The following is a 19,069-nucleotide window of genomic DNA, read 5'->3' as shown; positions in this document are numbered from 1 at the left end:
TGGGTCTGAATGGAGAGATTATAAGGGTCCATTTGAAAAGATGATAGGGGTCCAAATGGGAAGATGATAAAATCAACAAGGAAAGGAGAATAGTACTACTGGAAATGAAGTTATTCAAACCACCTCCAACTTCGATGGAATAGCACAGGAACTTGATGAAGCATAAAAAAGTTTATTATTGCACAAACACAATGTAACAGTTGGCAAAGTTCCTGTGCTATTTAATCAAAGCTGGAGGTAGTTTAAGTAGAATTTTAGTTATCCAGCACCTCTTGGCTGTTTCTTTGTGGTTTTGTTTATGGAATTGAATGTATACTGAAGTCTCAGTGAGCATCTTCATAAGGAGGACCCTGTTTTTATAAAATCTCACCAAGATGACACTGATTTATAGACTGTATTTTATATAATATATGTCATGGACAGAAGTAGGTTAAAAATAAAAAAGTCAGCTGAGTGCACAAGTCCCAGGATAAAAACAAGTGCTCAATCCTGGTATGCATACTGATGCCAAGACAAGAAAAAAAATGACAGTGTAGAATCCTGAAGACACGGAAACATTCCTACAATGGGGTTAGGCCAGTCTCAGGGGGAGGATGTCCCCCCATTGTAGAGGGAAAAGTAGTCCACAAAAACTGACAGACCAAAAAAGACCCATACAGATGATAGAGTGGACTATTAAAGATTAGAAAGAAGTTATGTACTGTTACTACTGTGCAAGAAGGCCAGAATTTCCAGATAGAAGATATTAAAAAAAAACTGAGAGAAATTAGAGGAAATAAAAATACCTGCACAAGAAAACTGTCAAAAACTTCAACAGATACATAAAAAAACATTATATAGACCAAGAAACTTTGGGCTGTTTGGAAATAGAAGTGACTGAGAAAGTGTGAAAATATACAGAACAAAACCTAGAGGTTTTTGAAAGGTATAGAAAAGAAACATGGACATTGGAAAAAGAGAGATCTGATATGGTGCAATATTTATGCAAAGTAGAAAGCCAAACTAATCAATACAAAAAAGCTCCAAAAATAGTTAAAGAGGAATATAGGCAAAGGCACCCAGATATGGAAAATTTCACAATACAAAAAATAAGATCACAAAAGGGGAAAGTAGGACAGAAGATTAGTAAAGCAGAAGTTAAACAGAAGCTGAAGTTATGGAATACCTGCAAAGTGAAGGATTTAGTGTAGAATGTCTAACACAGGTTATGCCACAGCATGATAGAACAATGAGTCCCCAAAGTAAGGAGAAACGGGTGGAGCAGGAGACATCTTAAGAAGAAATATGACAAGGGAAAGAAAAAGAGAGTTAATATAATACAATATTTATGCAAATGAGACAGCAAAACTGATCAATACAAAAAAGCAGCACCAAAGATATTTGAAGAGAAATGCAGGCAAACACATCCTGACTTGGAAAATTTCACAAAGAAACAAATAAGAAAACAAAGATGGAAAAAAGAACAGAGAATTAGTAATGGAGAAAGTAAAGAAATAGAAACCAAAGTTATATGAATTACCTGCAAAATGAAGGATTTAGTATAGAAAATCCAACTCTGGTAACACAATAGTATGATGGAACAATGAGTCCCCCAATTAAGAAGAACCAGGTGGAACAGGAAGCACCTGATCAATTGTCACATGAAGATACTCTGGAGCCTTCAGTAGGAAACCTGTACAAAAGTTCAGATGGAGTTGTACAGTAATGGAAGGAGCAGGAAACATTGGGAACTTTGATACAGTCAGTGTTGTGGAGTGATAGGCCAGTGAGTTCCCATATGAAAGAGCAACGGATGATGCAGGATGCAGCTGAAGCAAATGTGTCACAGGAAGTTTTTCTGGAACTTTTTTTACAATACTGGTAGGAAATGGAGAACAAAAAATGTGTTCTCAGTTTAGAAGGAAATGATGTAAGGGAAGAGTTGATTGATTTAATAGAGATGGATAGACATATTAAAATCCTACCTCTCAACCTCTTAGGATATGACATCTGGACAAAGCATAAAATAATGGGGGCAAAGGTCCAAAAACAGGGACAGATTTTAAATATTGCTTTTATAAACATAGAAAGTTGCTAGAGTAACATGACTTGAGTTAGGATGCATTTTCTAAAATATATGAAGTCTGAAATGTATATGTATGTCATTATTTAGTGACTTAATTCCTCAGTGATTTGCCAGAAAAATGCAAATTTTATGAGGAACAGACCAAAAATATAAGGCAAAAATAGGGATATTTTGCAAATATCTGAACAGTTTAGAGGTATGATTAAGACTGATTACAGGAATAGATTACAGAAAGTCAGTAAGACTCAAAATGTTAGAAGTCTGATAAAACAAATGAATACAGTAATCAACAGTATTAAGAGAAATGTATGTGATAAAACAGAAGGAAATAGGTTATATTACTGTGCCGCCAAGTTAATAACAGATAAAGTCTAACCACAAAAACACAGGGGGACAGGATAAAGGAAGGGAAGAAATCAAATGGCACCATGGAAGTATCAACTAGAAAAAATTATAAAACAATTAAGATAAGTATCACTGTTAGAAGTGCGTAGAAGCGGGAACAGGTCAACAAAAGTATCAGAGCAAACCAGGATCTATTGTACACTACTGCAGATAACAAACTAAAGATACCAGCACAGGTATAAAATCTTAGAAGATATGCAGATAAATGTAAAGGAAAAGTACAAAACAAGTAATTCATTGATGAGCCAAAACGTTTTATAGAGAATTGGTAAACAAAGCAAAAAGAATAGAAACACCACAAAAAAGAAGACATAGACTCATTTTGGAGAAATATCCATGAAAACCCTGTGTAACATAACAAAGATGCTGAATGGAGAGAAGTAAAAGAAACACTAAGAAGTTCAAAAATACAGGATATGAAATGGAATGAAGTAATGGCAAGAGAAATTTAAACAAACTTAAAAAAGCTCCTAACTGGAAAACCGAGGGCCCATGCGCAGTACCTAACTTCTGGTTAAAAGTATTAACATCTTTACATGAAGATTTAGCCCTGAGTAAGAAATATTTATATGCACATCTCAAACAGATACCAACATAGGTACATAGGTACATAGGTAGGTACTAGGCTATCTGCCCAAAGGCATTTATAAGCATAGCCAGAATGTGTGGGCTTTCAACACCCCCTTAGTTTAGTTCCCTGTGCCTCTGTCCAGCAAAGCCACTGAAGTGATCCCCATGGTAAACTTTCTGTTTCCCATCCACTTGTCAAGGTTTCTCTTGAAGAGTGTCAGCAGGAAAAATTATACTCCTCCTTCAGAGTGAGCCTACAAGCCATCCTAAAAAACGTAGACCAATAACTTGCCTTCCGGCAATGTATAAACTATATACTGGAATTGATGCCAGCAGAGTTTATAGTCATTTAGAAAAAAACTCAGTTGTGTTAATAGAACAAAAGGGTAAGAAAAAAAGCCATATGGAACAATGAATCATTTGTTGCTAAATAAAATCAAAATGGAGAATTTTAAAAAGGGGAAGAATTTAAGTATGGCATGGATAGATTATGAAAAAAAGCTTTTGACAGTATTACACATTCATGGATAAAGGAGTGCTTAGAGCTCTATAGGATACACCCTACATTGATCAATTACATTACAATGACCACGAAACAGTGACAAACCACTGTGCAGATAAGCAATGATAAAGGACACATTATTATCCCAGGTATAAAAATTAAAATGGGGGATATTCCAGGGTGATGCTTTGTCACTGTTGCTCTTTTGTCTTGTCTTTAACTCATTAAGCTGTCTACTTCACTGATTAGGTCATGGTTACACCTTGGTTTCCAGAAAACAACAAAGTATAAAGACTTCTCATCTTCTTTTTATGGATGATTTAAAACTGTATAGTTCATCGGATGATGAGCTGAAAGTACAACTGCAAGTGGTCAAAACTTTCTCAGATGATATAAGAATGTCATTTAGTCTTGATAAATGTTCAAAAGCTAATTTAAAGCAGAAAAGCTGCAGCATCAAGAAAACATCAGCCTGTTACAGTAATGTGACATAAAGGAACTTGAGTAGGATAAAAAAATATATAATATTTAAAAATTAAAATTTTAAAATATTTAGGAAATATATAAATATATAAATATTTGGGAATTGATGAAAGACTGATAATAAAACTTGAACAAATCCAAACAAAACTCAGTAAAGAGTATTTTCAAAGATTAAAGTTAATTCTAAAAACAGCCCTGACATTTAGGAACAAAGTCCAAGCTACAAACCAATTTGTTCTTCCTGTTGTAACTTACAGTTTTAGGGTGACTGATTATCCCAAAAAGGTATGGAATCAGATGGACAGGAAAACAAGAAAAAAAGCTTCATGCTTATCAAATGATATATACAAATCAGTGTATACCAAGATTATTTATTCTTTATAAAAAAAAAAAGGGAAAGCTGGGTGTACCAACCAGAACTAGGAACCAAGTAAAGAGCATGCTGGAGGATAAAAAAATGGTTACACACTATTATGGGTGGAGACTCTCACCAGATGTGTGGTCTAAAGATTTGGGGTTTGTTACAATAGATGTGGTGGATCTTATTACATCAGTCCCCATGGAAGATGGTTTGGATTTGTTTCATGAAAGTTTGATGGATTATACTTTCCTTCCAGGAGATTTGATTAAGTATATGATGGAACTCATATACTTTGTCCTGAACAATTTTATTTATTTATTTTTAGAGGGAAACGTTTTTAAGCAAATTAAAGGGGCTGCAATGAGGGCAGTGGGCACCCCTATATATATATATATATATATATATATATATATATATATATATATATATATAATTTATTTATTTATTTATTTATTTTACATTTGTTGACCGGGATAGTCCTTCTGGGTGTGAGCCCATTTTCAGTGGAGGCCCGCGGAGAAAAGCTCCAATAAAACAAGAACAACATTAACAGATACAGTGTAGGTTTTACATATAATTTACCAGAAATATCTAGAGACAATAAAGAAAGTACAATATGCAAATTTAGTGTTATTAGCTTGGGAGAAATGTATTGTGTTTAAGTCTCAGTTTTATATTTAAGATATATACGTGACATATTTGTTTTATGAGATGATCCCAATGATGTAATTGTTAACTTTACTGAGTATGTAAACAAATCAACTATTTTTTCCAGGTTTACATTCAATTTTAATACACACAAGATAAATTATTTGGATACTATGAATGGATTATCTGATTGTGGTTTTACATCTGTCATGTATAGGAAATCTACTTTTAGCAATTAGTATTTGCATTTTGAAGGTTCCCACCCCCTTAGTTATAAGAAAAGCTTAACTAAGGGACTGTACATAACAGTGGCTAGGATGACCTCTTCATTTCATGAAGTCAAAAGGGAAATTGATAAATGTGTTCTTTTTTTGTGGAAAGAGATTATACCCTGGATTTTACTGTTAATATTGCTAAAGAGGTCCTAAATGAATGGGGTAAAAACTATAAACCCCTTTTAGGTTGATCTTATAAGAAAACAAACTTTCTGCACACAGTAGTAAATGAAAATTTACATAGAATGCACCCTTTGAAAGAACAGTGGTTACTCAATACAATGAATGCTCCAATCAGGTTAAAAGAATTGTGACTAGCAACTGGATCATTTTAAAAATCAATGCAGCTGTGTTTGAAGTAGTAGGGTCCCTTCCAAGATTACTTTTTTAAAAATGGCTATGAATTTTAAAAAAATATTAAAAAAGGAACAGTGATATGGGTCCTAATAAAACATATAGCACTTTTAATGATACTATGAGGTGTGGTTCTTGTAAGAAGTGCCCTTTTATCTTAGTAGTTGAATCTATAAGTCTTGACAGTGGCTTAAATATTAAAATATATTTACAAAAGGGTAACTATGGGACATCAATAATGGTTTATATTGTGAAATGTTCAACCTGTGTCAGTTTCTATGTGGTGAAAACCAAGAAACCACTTAAGAAAAGAATTTATGTGCACTATAATGACATTAGGATGAACCCCCCCCCCCCAATGCTCTTTTTAAACACAGTAAAATGTAATGATTTTAAGGATGTTAAAACTGGTATATTAGAAAAGGTCAAAACAAACCCTTGGGGTGGGAGGTGAATGTGAAACACAATAAGACTACAAAGATTTACTCTTGCAGTTTAGATTGAATACTACCACCCCCCTGGTTTGAATGAAAGTATATTAATAAACCCTCTGTTAAAATTACATTCAGTGAAACTTTGATTCCATGTATGAATGTTTAATACTGTTTTAGAATGATTTTCTTTTACATTTCTGGTTCAACATATATTATACATATTTCTGCTGTAGGTGAAGCAAGAAGCTATACTTTTTATATATTTAAAATTAATTTGTGATCATTTATTTATTGTGTTCTTAAGTGTGTCTTGCCAATTATTTGATTACAAAATTATTTGTATGTAGTTGATCATCATTGTATTTAATGGAAATAGTTTTATTACTTGATTTTTGTGGTTAAAAAGTATGCATTTTGTATTTGTGTTACTTGTTTGATTGACCGATAACTTTCTGAGTACGAATTTATTTTTGGACTCTGGTTCTTTAAGAATATGGATGGTCTTGGATGATATAAAAGGAAGTAATGTAACTAATTTTGTATTCTGATGAAGGTCCACTTTCAGGGACGAAAGCATTTTTGGATTGAACATATTTGTGACTAAAAGAATATATATTCCTCGTTCTGAAGGAGGTATGGCCCTCCTCAAAACTGATTACATATATAGATCTGCAATGGTATGGTTGCATACATATCTGTTGACCTCACCAGATCGAAACATAGTGAAAGTTTTAAAACATGATGAAAACAAATCAAAGATGACTTCCCTGCTTAGTTTAGTAGAAGCATAGTTGTATCAAGCTGGAATGGAAATCAAAGCAGAAGTAGATAAAAATCCATCAGCAACTGAATGTGCCAAAAAACAAAAGAAAGGATATAAGGGGAAGGATCAGATTAGAAGGCAAGAAATGTGGAAAAGGCATAAATATAGTTGCAAGTACAGGAAACCCCTGCAACAACCTCATGTTAATCTTGATCTGCAGCAGGAATGGTTAAGGAGAAGTGAATTTAAACCAAAAGACAAAAGGTGAATAATGTCAGCCCAGGACAGCGGACTACATACACATTGGTTTACTGAGTCCATTGAACATGTGAGAGAAACAGACAAAGGCAAGAGTTGTAAAAGAGAACTGGAAAACTGGAAGCAGTCACACATCTCATTGCTGGGTGTGATGCACTAATGGCAGACAGCCCACATACTGAAGGCATAGTAATGTGGCAAGACTGTTGCACTGGGGATTGAGCAAACATTACCATATTGAAGTAGCTGAGAAGTACTGGAAAAATTAGCCACAAAGCATTATAGAGAATGATGAAGTTTATATCACATGGGATCACCTATTACCAGCAGTTCAAAAAATAGATGCAAGAAAACCAGATATAGTGGTCCATGAAAAGAAGACAAAATTAGCATTGATCATTGGAATTGCTACACCCAGTGACTACAGTGTCTTATGTACAGAGAGAGAGAGAGAGAGACAAAGTCAAAATACCGGGATTTGTAGGCAGAAACGAGGGCAATGTGGAAGAAAGATACTCAGACAGTTCCAGTAGTAGTAGTAGGAGCAATGTGTCTCATAAAAAAGAATTTACAATCATATTTAGATATGCTTCCGATACATGTAACTCTGCATGAATTGCAGATGAGTCAATACTGGGCACATTGTGGGTGCTGCGAAGAGCACTTTTGGCTAACATCAAAGACTGAAACAATACTAATTCATGAACTTTAATCATTTGCTGACTTAGGAATGGGGTCTGTTCTCATCATGGTATTAAAATTAAAGAAGGAAGTCATCCTTAAGGTTCTTACTTCTTTTATGCATAACATTTGGCAAGCCTTTTATTTTGTTAAGAATATTAGGGAATCTTTTTACTATCTTCCAGTTATTTTTAACCACCCTTTTAACAGTTGTGTACTTACAGAGTGCTGGCAAGTGAAATTAAATGTCAGCAGTGCTACAAGGTTGAATGATAAATCATTTTTTTTAAATATTCCTAAGATATTAAGTTTGAACAATTAGCTATATTGTCATGTGTTTGATCATGTGATTTTTACTTTTATAAGGCAAAGTGTTGTTTGTTTTCTGGGTGTGATGAAGTATTCATTCAAGATGACAGTGCAAACATCTACATTCATTAATCTCATTATAAATGAAGTGTGGATATTTATTTTTATACTTGCTATGAGTTTTTTTATTCTTCCTTTGCGCACAGGCTTACTTTTCAGTGTCAGTTTGCAAATCCCCAGTGTAGTGCATAAACCACAGACCATTATTGTGTTTCACTCCACCTTTTCCCTTAATATTCAGCTGTTAGTGTTGCTTTCATCTCCTAACCTTCATTTATGAACAAGGGTGATCAGCATTAGATAATAACATTTTGATGATGCTGTACAGTAAGCTGATACTTTTATAAACTCCTGCTCTTGTACTGAACTTAGTTTACCTTGGTATTGCTTTTAGGATAATCTATTGAATATTATAATCACAGAAACAAAGCAAATAAAAAAGACTAGCATTATATTTCTTCCATTCTTCCTGTATTCCCTTTTTATCAATGGAAATGAAATTGTAGTAGAGTCTAGCATGCCTAAGAATAATACATTCACTTCTAATATTGCCCTCTATAATATCGAACATTAGTTAATTCTATGCTGGATGCTCATAAAAGCCCAAATGTTTCTACTATTGTTACTGTAGCAATTTGTCCCCTATTTCCATTGCTACTTCAGTTAGGTTATACGCCGGACATCCATACTTATACAATAAGTATATTAATTATAAATACATATATTAATATATATTATTATACTTCTCATACATATATACATCATACTTACATTTCCAAAATATTGCATTTAGGTTATTGCTCTTCAGTTAACTGCTTCACCCTGGCTCTTTATAGAATACTTACATGTGAAAAACAGTAGGATGTAGGGCTATACAGACAAACTTCCTGAAAGTGCATAAACAAATACTGAATGCATAATATACCCAGCACTGCAGTCAACACTTCTGGTTTGTGTGAGGGGGTACACTCCACAATGACACAGCACTGTCACATCCAGCTGTGGTGGTGGTGGTGCAGACCTTGGATACTGGGCACATTGGGAAGGACAGAACAGAAGGAACATGAAAGCACACATACATATTGGCAGACATGGTGATGCCTGGTAAGGCGGATGGCTAGACAGGGTGTATACACCTGTACATTGGACAAGTATGAAGCTGTAAAAAGGGTAATAAGGAGCTCAAGCCCACTGCAGCAGTGTCTATGTGGGGGTGAGAAGTACAGGGGTCTACTAACCATATGAAGAATGGTGGGGGGAAGATTAGGAGTCATAGCTGTATGACTTCCACACACTGCCTCATATACGTGTTCACTAACATTTGTAACCTACAGATGTACAGGAATTGTTACTGGCCCTGGAGGAAGGCAATGACTAGAATAGTCCACTACCAGAAAAAAGAGGTGTTACTGTAGACCCTCCATGCTCACAGCATGCACATCCTTGGCAGAAATACCACAATAAAAATGAATTGGGAATGGTGCAGGACATTAATGTGCAGTTAGCCTTAATAGGTCTGTGATAATGATGATGTAAGGGGCCTTGACAAGGACTTGTCTTCCACAAGGAGTGAACCACAAGGCTCCAAAGTATATCCAGAATTACCTGTAACACACACCTGTAACACTATTATATATGACCTGCTCACAGCTTACTCATGTCTAACCTACTATATGTAACTCACCTATGTGTGCATCTAATAATGAGATGACCCAATTAGAAGTCCCCCTTACAGATCCATGGTATAGGTCAGATGTGTGAATCATGGGAACTGCCACTACCCACCAGTTGAAGGAATGGAAGCTCTTCCTTTTGATATATGTCAGGCCTGTGTAGAAGGTGGGACCTTGGTGTGTGTGTGTGTGTGTGTGTGTGTGTGTGTGTGTGTGTGTGTGTGTGTGTGTGTGTGTGTGTGTGTCTGCGTGTGTGTGTGTGTGTGTGTGTGTGTGTGTGTGTGTGTGTGTGTGTGTGTGTGTGTGTGTGTGTGTGTGTGTGTGTGTGTGTGTGTGTGTGTGTGTGTGTGTGTGTGTGTGTGTGTGTGTGTGTTTTCCATTCCTCCAAGGACTTCAGGGGAAAAGGACTGTGTTGTAATGTGCCTGTATGGTAGTGGTTCTCTCCTCTACATTCCTGGAGGACCAGACATTCTCCACCTCATGAAGCAGCATTATATTAAGGAACATGTGTAGTACAATATGCAAGGCTGACACCTAATGTGAATACTGAACATGTGATAATTGTTTATTGCTAAAAGGTCCATATAGATAAGATGTCTAGCACTACACAACCCCTATGTGTCGACTTGGATAGGCATTCCATGCTTTCCCTTGGATACCTCATCTGGGCAACACTGTTTGACTTGTGACTCTCATATACTCTCCTTTTCATCCTGTATTAGTCCACTATCTGCTGTTCTGTTTTATTGCTGGTACATGAGATGCTGATAGTACCTTCTGCTGTGGTGCTGGAGGCCTTGATGTGTGACGTGACTCTTATGGTGACCACTATGACATGTTGTTTGACTATAGCCATGACTTTATTATTATTTTTTATTATTTATTACCTCACTCATATTCCTATCCTATACAAAAAATCCTTAGTGTTTAGAAAAGGTCTGCACTGCAGTACACTGTGTCCACTTTATACATTTCTGAACCACTCCACCATATTTTTGTCATCATTTGCATATTCTGGTATTTTCATTTGTAAGGGATACCTCACGTCCATCTCATTATATAGTAATTTCCATACTCTGCATACTGCCCTATTTTTCACATTGCACTGCTTGGCTTTCTGTGTCTCTGAATATCTTCCACTCTATAAAGTACCATTGCTGCACACTCCACACTGTGCTAAATGTATATTAATCCTTACCTGGGTCACCGAAGTCTTTTACACTCCTGTTTGTTACACGCTGCACATTTTGACTGTAAATTGCATTTTTGTCAACGTTCTCCATCTGACCTGCCTGCATTCTTTTAAACATGCTTATGTACACAAACATACTTGCCTAATATGTCAAGTTGCTTTAACTGAGATTGCAATGCCTTAACCTGAAACAGCTGCTTATATGTTTTATATTTGTTGACACAGCTTAGTCATATTTCAGCTAATAATTTAGTTTGGACCCAGAGTATGAGAGCATCATGCATGCCAACTTAATTAGCTTGCAGTTTAGAGACAGCATTCTAAATGTAGACTCAGATATTATATCACACACTAATTTAGTTAGTGATATGATTTCAGTGCAATGATAGTGTACCCTCTGTGTAAGGATTTAGTACTTGTCATGCCTTCAAGCCCTTAGATACCTGTCAGAGAGTATCTTTATTTGTCAGAAACACCATTACTTCGCATCAAATTACCCACGATCCTGACTTGGAGCTCCTGAAGATGCAGATCACCATTAAAAATCTAACTGTTACTTCACTGGGTCTATATTGTCTTGCCGATAGATGTGTTCAGTGGACACATCTTCATCAGCAAATAAACAGCGAACACTGAAATCAACAAAAGGCCACATCAGAGACTTTTTTCCCAGGGGAAAAAAGTGCTTGGCCATCATCGGGGATTTGCCATTTTTCCCACTGTAGTGCAATCTCGGAGTTGGTATAATTAGTTGGGGCATACTGGGGGGTGTGGGGGGGAGACCCCACTTTGTAGGGTTTGAAGGTTTGTGTGGTGTTTAGTAGGCCAAGCGTTTTTTTTCTACTGGCAAAAAGTCACTGATGTGGCCCTTCATTGATTTCAGTGTTTGCTGTTTATTTGCCGATGAAGACGTGTTCGCTGAACACATCTTTTTGCAAGATAATATAGACGCACTTCACTGGTAGTTGTAAATCCTCATCAATGTCTTCCAAAGATCAAGGAAATCACCTTGAGACCATTCCAGATTAAATATCAAAACAAAGACCTTGGTGTTAGGGGTCTTCAGTTACCCAAACATTAATTGGCACACTTAGTATCTCTAAAAATGAATATACATAGCATTTCCTAGACTTTGTTTCCTCTTCTTTAATGTTGTTTTGGCTGCTATAGAGATTGAGGGATAAGTGAATGAGCAGAAGCGTGGCACATATGGCAGTAATATTATATCTGCATGTATTTTTTATAACTGCAGAATTATGTATTGTTACAGTTTTGCTAATAATAGAAGCATCTCCTATGAGAATTAGAAGCTTCCAGACATACATTAGCTGTACCTTCAGGCTACCATGCTCTCTCACCCAGCCCCCTACCTCTCTGAAGTGTCAGTACTGTTGAGCTACTTTTCACTGGCCTGCCTCTTGTTGTTCTACCAGTATGCCATATATCATTATCTACATCACAGCTGTATGCTTGTCCCACCAGTCTGTTATGCCCATTGTCATAGGCCTGCAATCTCTACAGAGCACACTGGTTTTCCTGTCTGGCATAATGCATTCATTGTCCCTTCCAAACCTTTTACCAGAACCACTCATACCTGGCATATCCTGTGCATGCCTCAAAGGAGCATACTATATCATTTACTGGTGGCTTGCATATGTCATACTACATGACTGTCGACAGTTATATGTGGCCCCTACTTTTGCTCCTGTTTTGTCATTTGTGGCTGTACTCCCATGGCACTGTCCATAAATTGTCCTGCTGGCCTCTGTATGGTAAGTCTTGTCTGTCACCTCCTTGTACATCCCTTGACCATACAACATTGTACTAAAGGTGTTTGGTCCACCATCCATGGCCCTTGCAGTTTTGTTTCATTGTGCTACATGCACTGTTTTCCTGACATGTACATAATGGAAACTGATTAGGTAATGTATCATCTTGCTTTTGTGCCATACTGTTTGAAATAGTACATGTGCTCTGGTGAGTGTATTGCCTTCATTGACATTTCATGAATAACAACATTTTACTCTTCCAGATACATCTATTCCTAATAGTATTACACAGACTTGTTATTGTTTTTCCCTGTTGTGTCTGTATCTTGCTCTTTCTCTTTATTGCTGTCATTCTTTTATATTTGTTTTTGTTTCCTCTTTGCTTCTCTCCATTTATGTTCCTATTTTATGCAGTGTCAGCCACAGGATTGGATGTGGTGTGGCAGCAGCTACCTCACCACTAACTTAGCCAATGATCCCTGCTGGGTCTCCTGCTACCCTTGACCTGCATCTCTGCAGGATGATGTAGGTCATCCAGTCTGAGACAACCTGAAAGGTACTGTGGTGGCTTCAAGTGGCCCAACAGCAGTAAGGAGTGTGGGCACTCCATTTGGGAGCAGCACTGATAGATCATGGTATATAATCTGGCAGCAGTTTGGAGGATGTATTGATAGTGCTGGTGGACCGGTGGCTTGACACCTGCATTGGCTGTCTGGAACATGTCCTTTTGCAACTGACAGAGTTGCACTACTGCTTGGCACTGCCCACTAGTCCAAATGTAGCTAGGCCCAGTAGTGAGGGCAGTCACAGAGGTGAATGAACTCTAGCTGTTTGCAGCACTGAGTAACATGAATGTCCCCTATCACTGTACTCCCATTCCTTGCATTTCACTTCCATCTTCTGTTTGTAATTCATTCTCCCAGTGCCAATTGCACTTTCTATATCGGTATGTTTCTGCTTTCAGCTCTTTCCTTTTTTGTGTCAGCATGTCCTATGTTGGTCTTCGTCTACATTTTGTGTTTGACTGCTCCTGCTACCATCCCTATATCCCTCTTTCCTGCCCCACCTTTGCTTTACTTTCTTCCCCTCTACCTTTCTTAGAAAAAAAAGAGACATCTGTCCCATTAAAAATACTCCTGTTTACTGCATCCCTGATTTCTCCTTCCCATCTCTAACCATAAATTGGTATTGATTTTATTTGTAAAACTACCTCATCCAGTTGGTTCCCCATAAAACAAAGAACAACTCTTCTTCTTGGTGGGCAACTCTCTAAATTATTACATTTAGTAACATCAGAACATATGGAGCCAACAGTAATTAACTGCACAGTTAACAATACAGCAACCACAAAAAGAATAATAAAGTGTGCAGAAACACGACCAGAAACACAGTGTTTCTGGCCGTGTTTCTGTACAGTTTATTATTCTTTTTGTGGTTGCTACATTTAGTAACATACTTGCCTCTTGCTTCAGAACTAGTAAAAAAACCTCAACATGTAATCTCACGTATTATTTACAATCTATTCCCAACCAATAAAAAACATAATCAACTTGCAATGCACTAAACACTCTTTCATCTTAGCCCTTACCCCCAGCAATCTCTTCCCAATGATCTTAAAGAACTCAACCTAAATTCTACAACCAAATTAAAAGTTTCAAGCACAAGAAAACCAAATGTGCTGTCCCAAAAATATGTACATTATATAGATTCATATCATCTGCTCTACTGTTTAGTCTCTGCTCTTGTGACTCTCAATTAATCATTTAATTTCACTAATGAACTATTGCATTGTGAAAAAAGTAAACAAAATGCAACTTTGTTTGATGATGTGTTCACTGCAGAAATATGTTACTGTTTGTGTAATTCTCTTAATTCTTATTTTCAGGTACAAACTAAATCGCTTCTCCCGGGCTGTGTCTAAAAATGGTGATTTGCTGATCAGTGCACAGGCCCAATAAACAAACATATCTACATACATACATACATGCATACATAAACAAACAGACAGACTCTTATCACGACTCTCAGCTGTTCTCATACGGGAGCATCATTGCATGTGGGAACTCTCATTGTTGTGAGCATGTTACACGCATGCTACTGGGCTCTTAAGGTCACACATCAATTGCTGCTCGGTATAGTTCTTTGCACAAACTATGGCGGTTTTGCCAGAGCATTTCTTAATTTGTTAACCACTATTATGTTGTGGCTCCCATTTCATTGTCAGTTAGCTTAGGGATGCATTGTACTACTTTGATTACATTGTTTTGCGATTATGTGGCTACAATGTTTTGCAACTTATAATACCCGCTGCCATTGTGTATATGGCACGCTGTAAGGTGTGTCAAGCATTCTACATAGGGAAATGTACAAGAAGGTTGAAGGACAGAATTATTGAACACAAATCTGAAATATGTAGCAAGGTAGCTTTGGGTAAGCATATGAGGGAGAAAAGAAGGACACATACATTTAACTTTAGAGTGATTGACATCAGACAGAAGAAAAAAGGGGGATCTTAATGAGTTAGAAATATGTGAATATTCATGGATCACACTTCTAGAAGCTGATTGTTTTCCAGGTTTAAATACAGCAGTAACCATTAAACAAATTTTAAAAAGAAGGCCGTTAACTTTGAAATAACATCTTGTGTGTATGGGTCTTAGTTAAATGTTTTACTTATTTTATTGGCTATACTGACTGACTTTCAGTAATGTTTTACCTGTATATATATATCTTTAAACTGAAATTCTTAATACAACTGTGTCATGTGATTAGTCTTATGGTTTGAATTTACTATTTAAATGAAGGCATTTGATCTCTTTTTTTACATACCGATGAAAGGTTGATCCCGAAAACTTTGTTATTTTATTTTTTCCTGTTTGGAATAGATACTGCATTTTATCTCAATGTTTGCAGGTTTTGGATTTTTTTACTACTGTTTTGCATTTCATATCCTGCCTGGTTTACCTATGTGCTGTTCTTGTTTCATTGGATTGTTGACAGTCTAATCAAACTAAATGTAAACTCATATATTATCTGCTAGATATCAAATTGCCTAAATGACAGAACACAGTCTATTAGTGTGAGAGGGTTCCTACTGCGTGATCGCAGACGCATTTTGTAGAATGAGTCTTGATCGAACCTAAAAGAATGAAAAGGCAAAATAGCAAAGCAGCTTTTCAGTGAATTCTTTCTCTGAGAAAGAATTTGCTTGGCCGCTTTCGTTACGTTGCCATTTTCAGCACTGTAGTGTGATCTCAGAGTTGGTATATTTAAATAGGGTGGGTTTAAAGTTTTTCTTTTTTTATTTATTTTGGAACAGTGATTTTTTTCCCTTGGAAAAAAAATTGCTGTTCTGAGGTTTCGACGTTGTAAGCCTTTGCTTACATGGGGTCGATTAATTATCGTTCGGTTTTGTAAGTGTGTGATAATATAATATAGACCCATATACAAGGCATGTTCTCTTCAAAGAGGGTAGTTAACAGTGATGTCCCCATGTGATCAGTCCTAGGACCACTTCTCTTTGTCATTTAGTTTTCTGATGTTAAGGCTGACCACAAAGACTTGTGGCTGATCAGGTTTGCAGATGACTGCAAGTTTAGAGCTGTCATTAACTTCACATCTAACTTCAAAATTCTTCAGGAGGACAAGCATGCACCAATATGCTATGGCTGGACCATGGTCAAAACTAAATATCAAGAAATGCAGAAGTTCAACTTTGGGCAAAACTAAGCACTCATGCACCTACCACATAGGTGATACCCCTTTAAAAGCTGACTCAGTCATTCAGAACCTGATCATTTTCACTGACAATGAGTTTAATCACCATGTATACACTACTGTTAGGAACTACTTTTACCTTGCCAGACTGATCAGGAGAAGTATTTTTTTCAGATCTAAGGAAGTTATCATCTCTCTCTACTCCTTCCTCATCAGGCCCACAATAGAGTATAATTTTCTTTCTGGCATGTACCTATCTAAGCATATGACTCAAAGAGAGACCACAGTATATCCTTGCTAAGATGGTCAAGGGCATGTTTTCCTTGGGCTACCCAGACCACCTTAATGTACTCTATCTCTTTTCTGTTTCCTACAGTCTCTTGAGAGGTCACCTATATCTAGCCTACAGAACCTTGAAGTTTCCAGTCCTATATAACCTTCTGCACATCCACATAACTAATAACCCCCTGAACACCCTCTCAGGAGATATTAACTTCCACTAAACGATAACTAGGACCTGCTGGCAAGATGGATATACATCCCAGATAATTCATCCTTTATGGAAAAGACTTCCTTTAGATATAAAACAAAGTACCTCCCTGACCCTATTTAAGTGTAACCTGGATGAATGGATGGGTAATTGTAAGCACACCCAGGGTCTGGCCCCTCAAGCCTTAAATGAAAGAGTCAAACCTAGGTATAAATTAGTTATGTCAGTGGATACCCATGATTTGGGATATTGTGGATAGACTACTAATGGCCCTGTAGATCAACAGCCTAATAGTGGCCTATGAAGCTCTGAATATATCATGTATAAAGCAATATAGTCAGGTGGCAGTTAACTCTAAAATAACATCTTGTGTGTATGTAACAGAAAGGATGTAAGGTCTGTAAAATGGAGGCCAACAGTAAACAGAGAGGAATTTTATTGTGGATACTGTTATCCTTTATATGGGCAAGTTTAATGGAACTGAGACCATTCTGAATCAGTGTGGGTGCATCGTAGATTAAAATGACATTAGGCATATTAGTGTAGGATGAGGTTGGTAGAGAGTGTTATGCCTTTTCCTAATAGTAGCTGGTATAGCAGTTAGGGTGCTTCAGTTTTTCTAGTGAGAAATAACTAAGGTGGATTTGCACTTCCACACTCATTAATAAAAATAATGTTAATAGTGAAGAAAGTATCACAAAATGTATGAAAACTTCAGTGAAAAGAATGAAATACTAAAGAAGATTGTTATCTTGGGGGCTAGTGTATGTAAGCAGGAGTTTCAGGGAAGATGTTTACTAGTTAAAACCAAGGGAGAGAGACAGATATATAGCTCCATACAGTCATATGAAATTAGAAGAAAAAAAAACGGAGAATATATAAAGCACATGATGACCAGAGAAGCATATTGTAGTGATACAGGAGTCAAAGACTATGGAGGTGAAGCAAGAGCCCAAAAAGAGGTACCCACTATGTGAAATAGAAGCTGTCAGGGGTGAGAAAGATACTGTCAACCAGCCAGTGCATTGTTAAATTGTAGTATGGATGTTACTAGAAGTAGTGGACTACAGTGTGAGTGGTGGAATTGTTAAGTTAAACCAGTACTGGATCAAGGAACATTGAATAAAAAGAGAACACTTCTGGGTGGGAGGGGCATTATGCGGGGATGAATAAAAAGTGCTAGGGATGCTGCATTGTAGATGTGGCCACTTTTTGTTTTGAGGTGACTAAGTCCCATGTGTATGTTCTATTTCTAAGTTAATTCTCTTTTCATAGAACATAGGAATGATAAGGGGCAAGCAGTCATGAGGTTCATAAGATGCACAGCCAAGTATACCTTTAAGCAGACAGTCTTAAATGTTTGTGCCTCCCTTTTCAAGCACTTAGTAAGGCTCACCTCCCAAATTGAACAGGGCTGTGCAGGACAATCATGGTGTAAATGTGTGTCTATGCATCCAGTCATCAAGATTATCCTATAAGTAGTCAAAGTAGTACTTTGATTAACCTGTAGTGTTAACTTACTGTCTTGGCTGTGACTATACTGAGTTAGGAACTTGTCTCACCAGTAAATCTTGTTTACTTGTTGGTGTGGAGTTAGGTCACTACTGCACACATCTGTAGAGCCACTGGTTTTACAAAGAAACAGAAGGTCAAATAGGACTAGGTCTTTTATGGCTCAAAAAGCAAGACACAGATCACCTTGGAACGGCTTGTTGGCTATGGAATATACGGAGATTTGTGGTAATCTGTCAGGGTAGTTGAAAGATTTAATGCCTTTGATTTTCTTGATGTGGTATCTTTGAAGCTTTTCTAGTTGAGCAATATGCTTTGGCTTAATATATAAGAAAGGGAATATTGTACTCCGTAATGAGTCTAGAAAGGAAGAGAACAGTAGCAGGAAGACTTCTTTGGATCTTAGAGATGTCCCTTGGAAACTAAATAGGACAGATAGAAGGATTTCATAACTGTGGTGAAAACATGAATGAATGAGAGAGAATTGTCCACATAAGTACCAAGATCTCTTATACTGTGTCTGTCTAAAGAGGATTACCATTTCTAAC

This window comes from Protopterus annectens, chromosome 17.part0 (assembly GCF_019279795.1).
Source record: "Protopterus annectens isolate FY-2018-M chromosome 17.part0, PAN1.0, whole genome shotgun sequence".
Classification (NCBI taxonomy): Eukaryota; Metazoa; Chordata; order Ceratodontiformes; family Protopteridae; genus Protopterus; species Protopterus annectens.
This window is presented reverse-complemented; position numbering follows the sequence as displayed.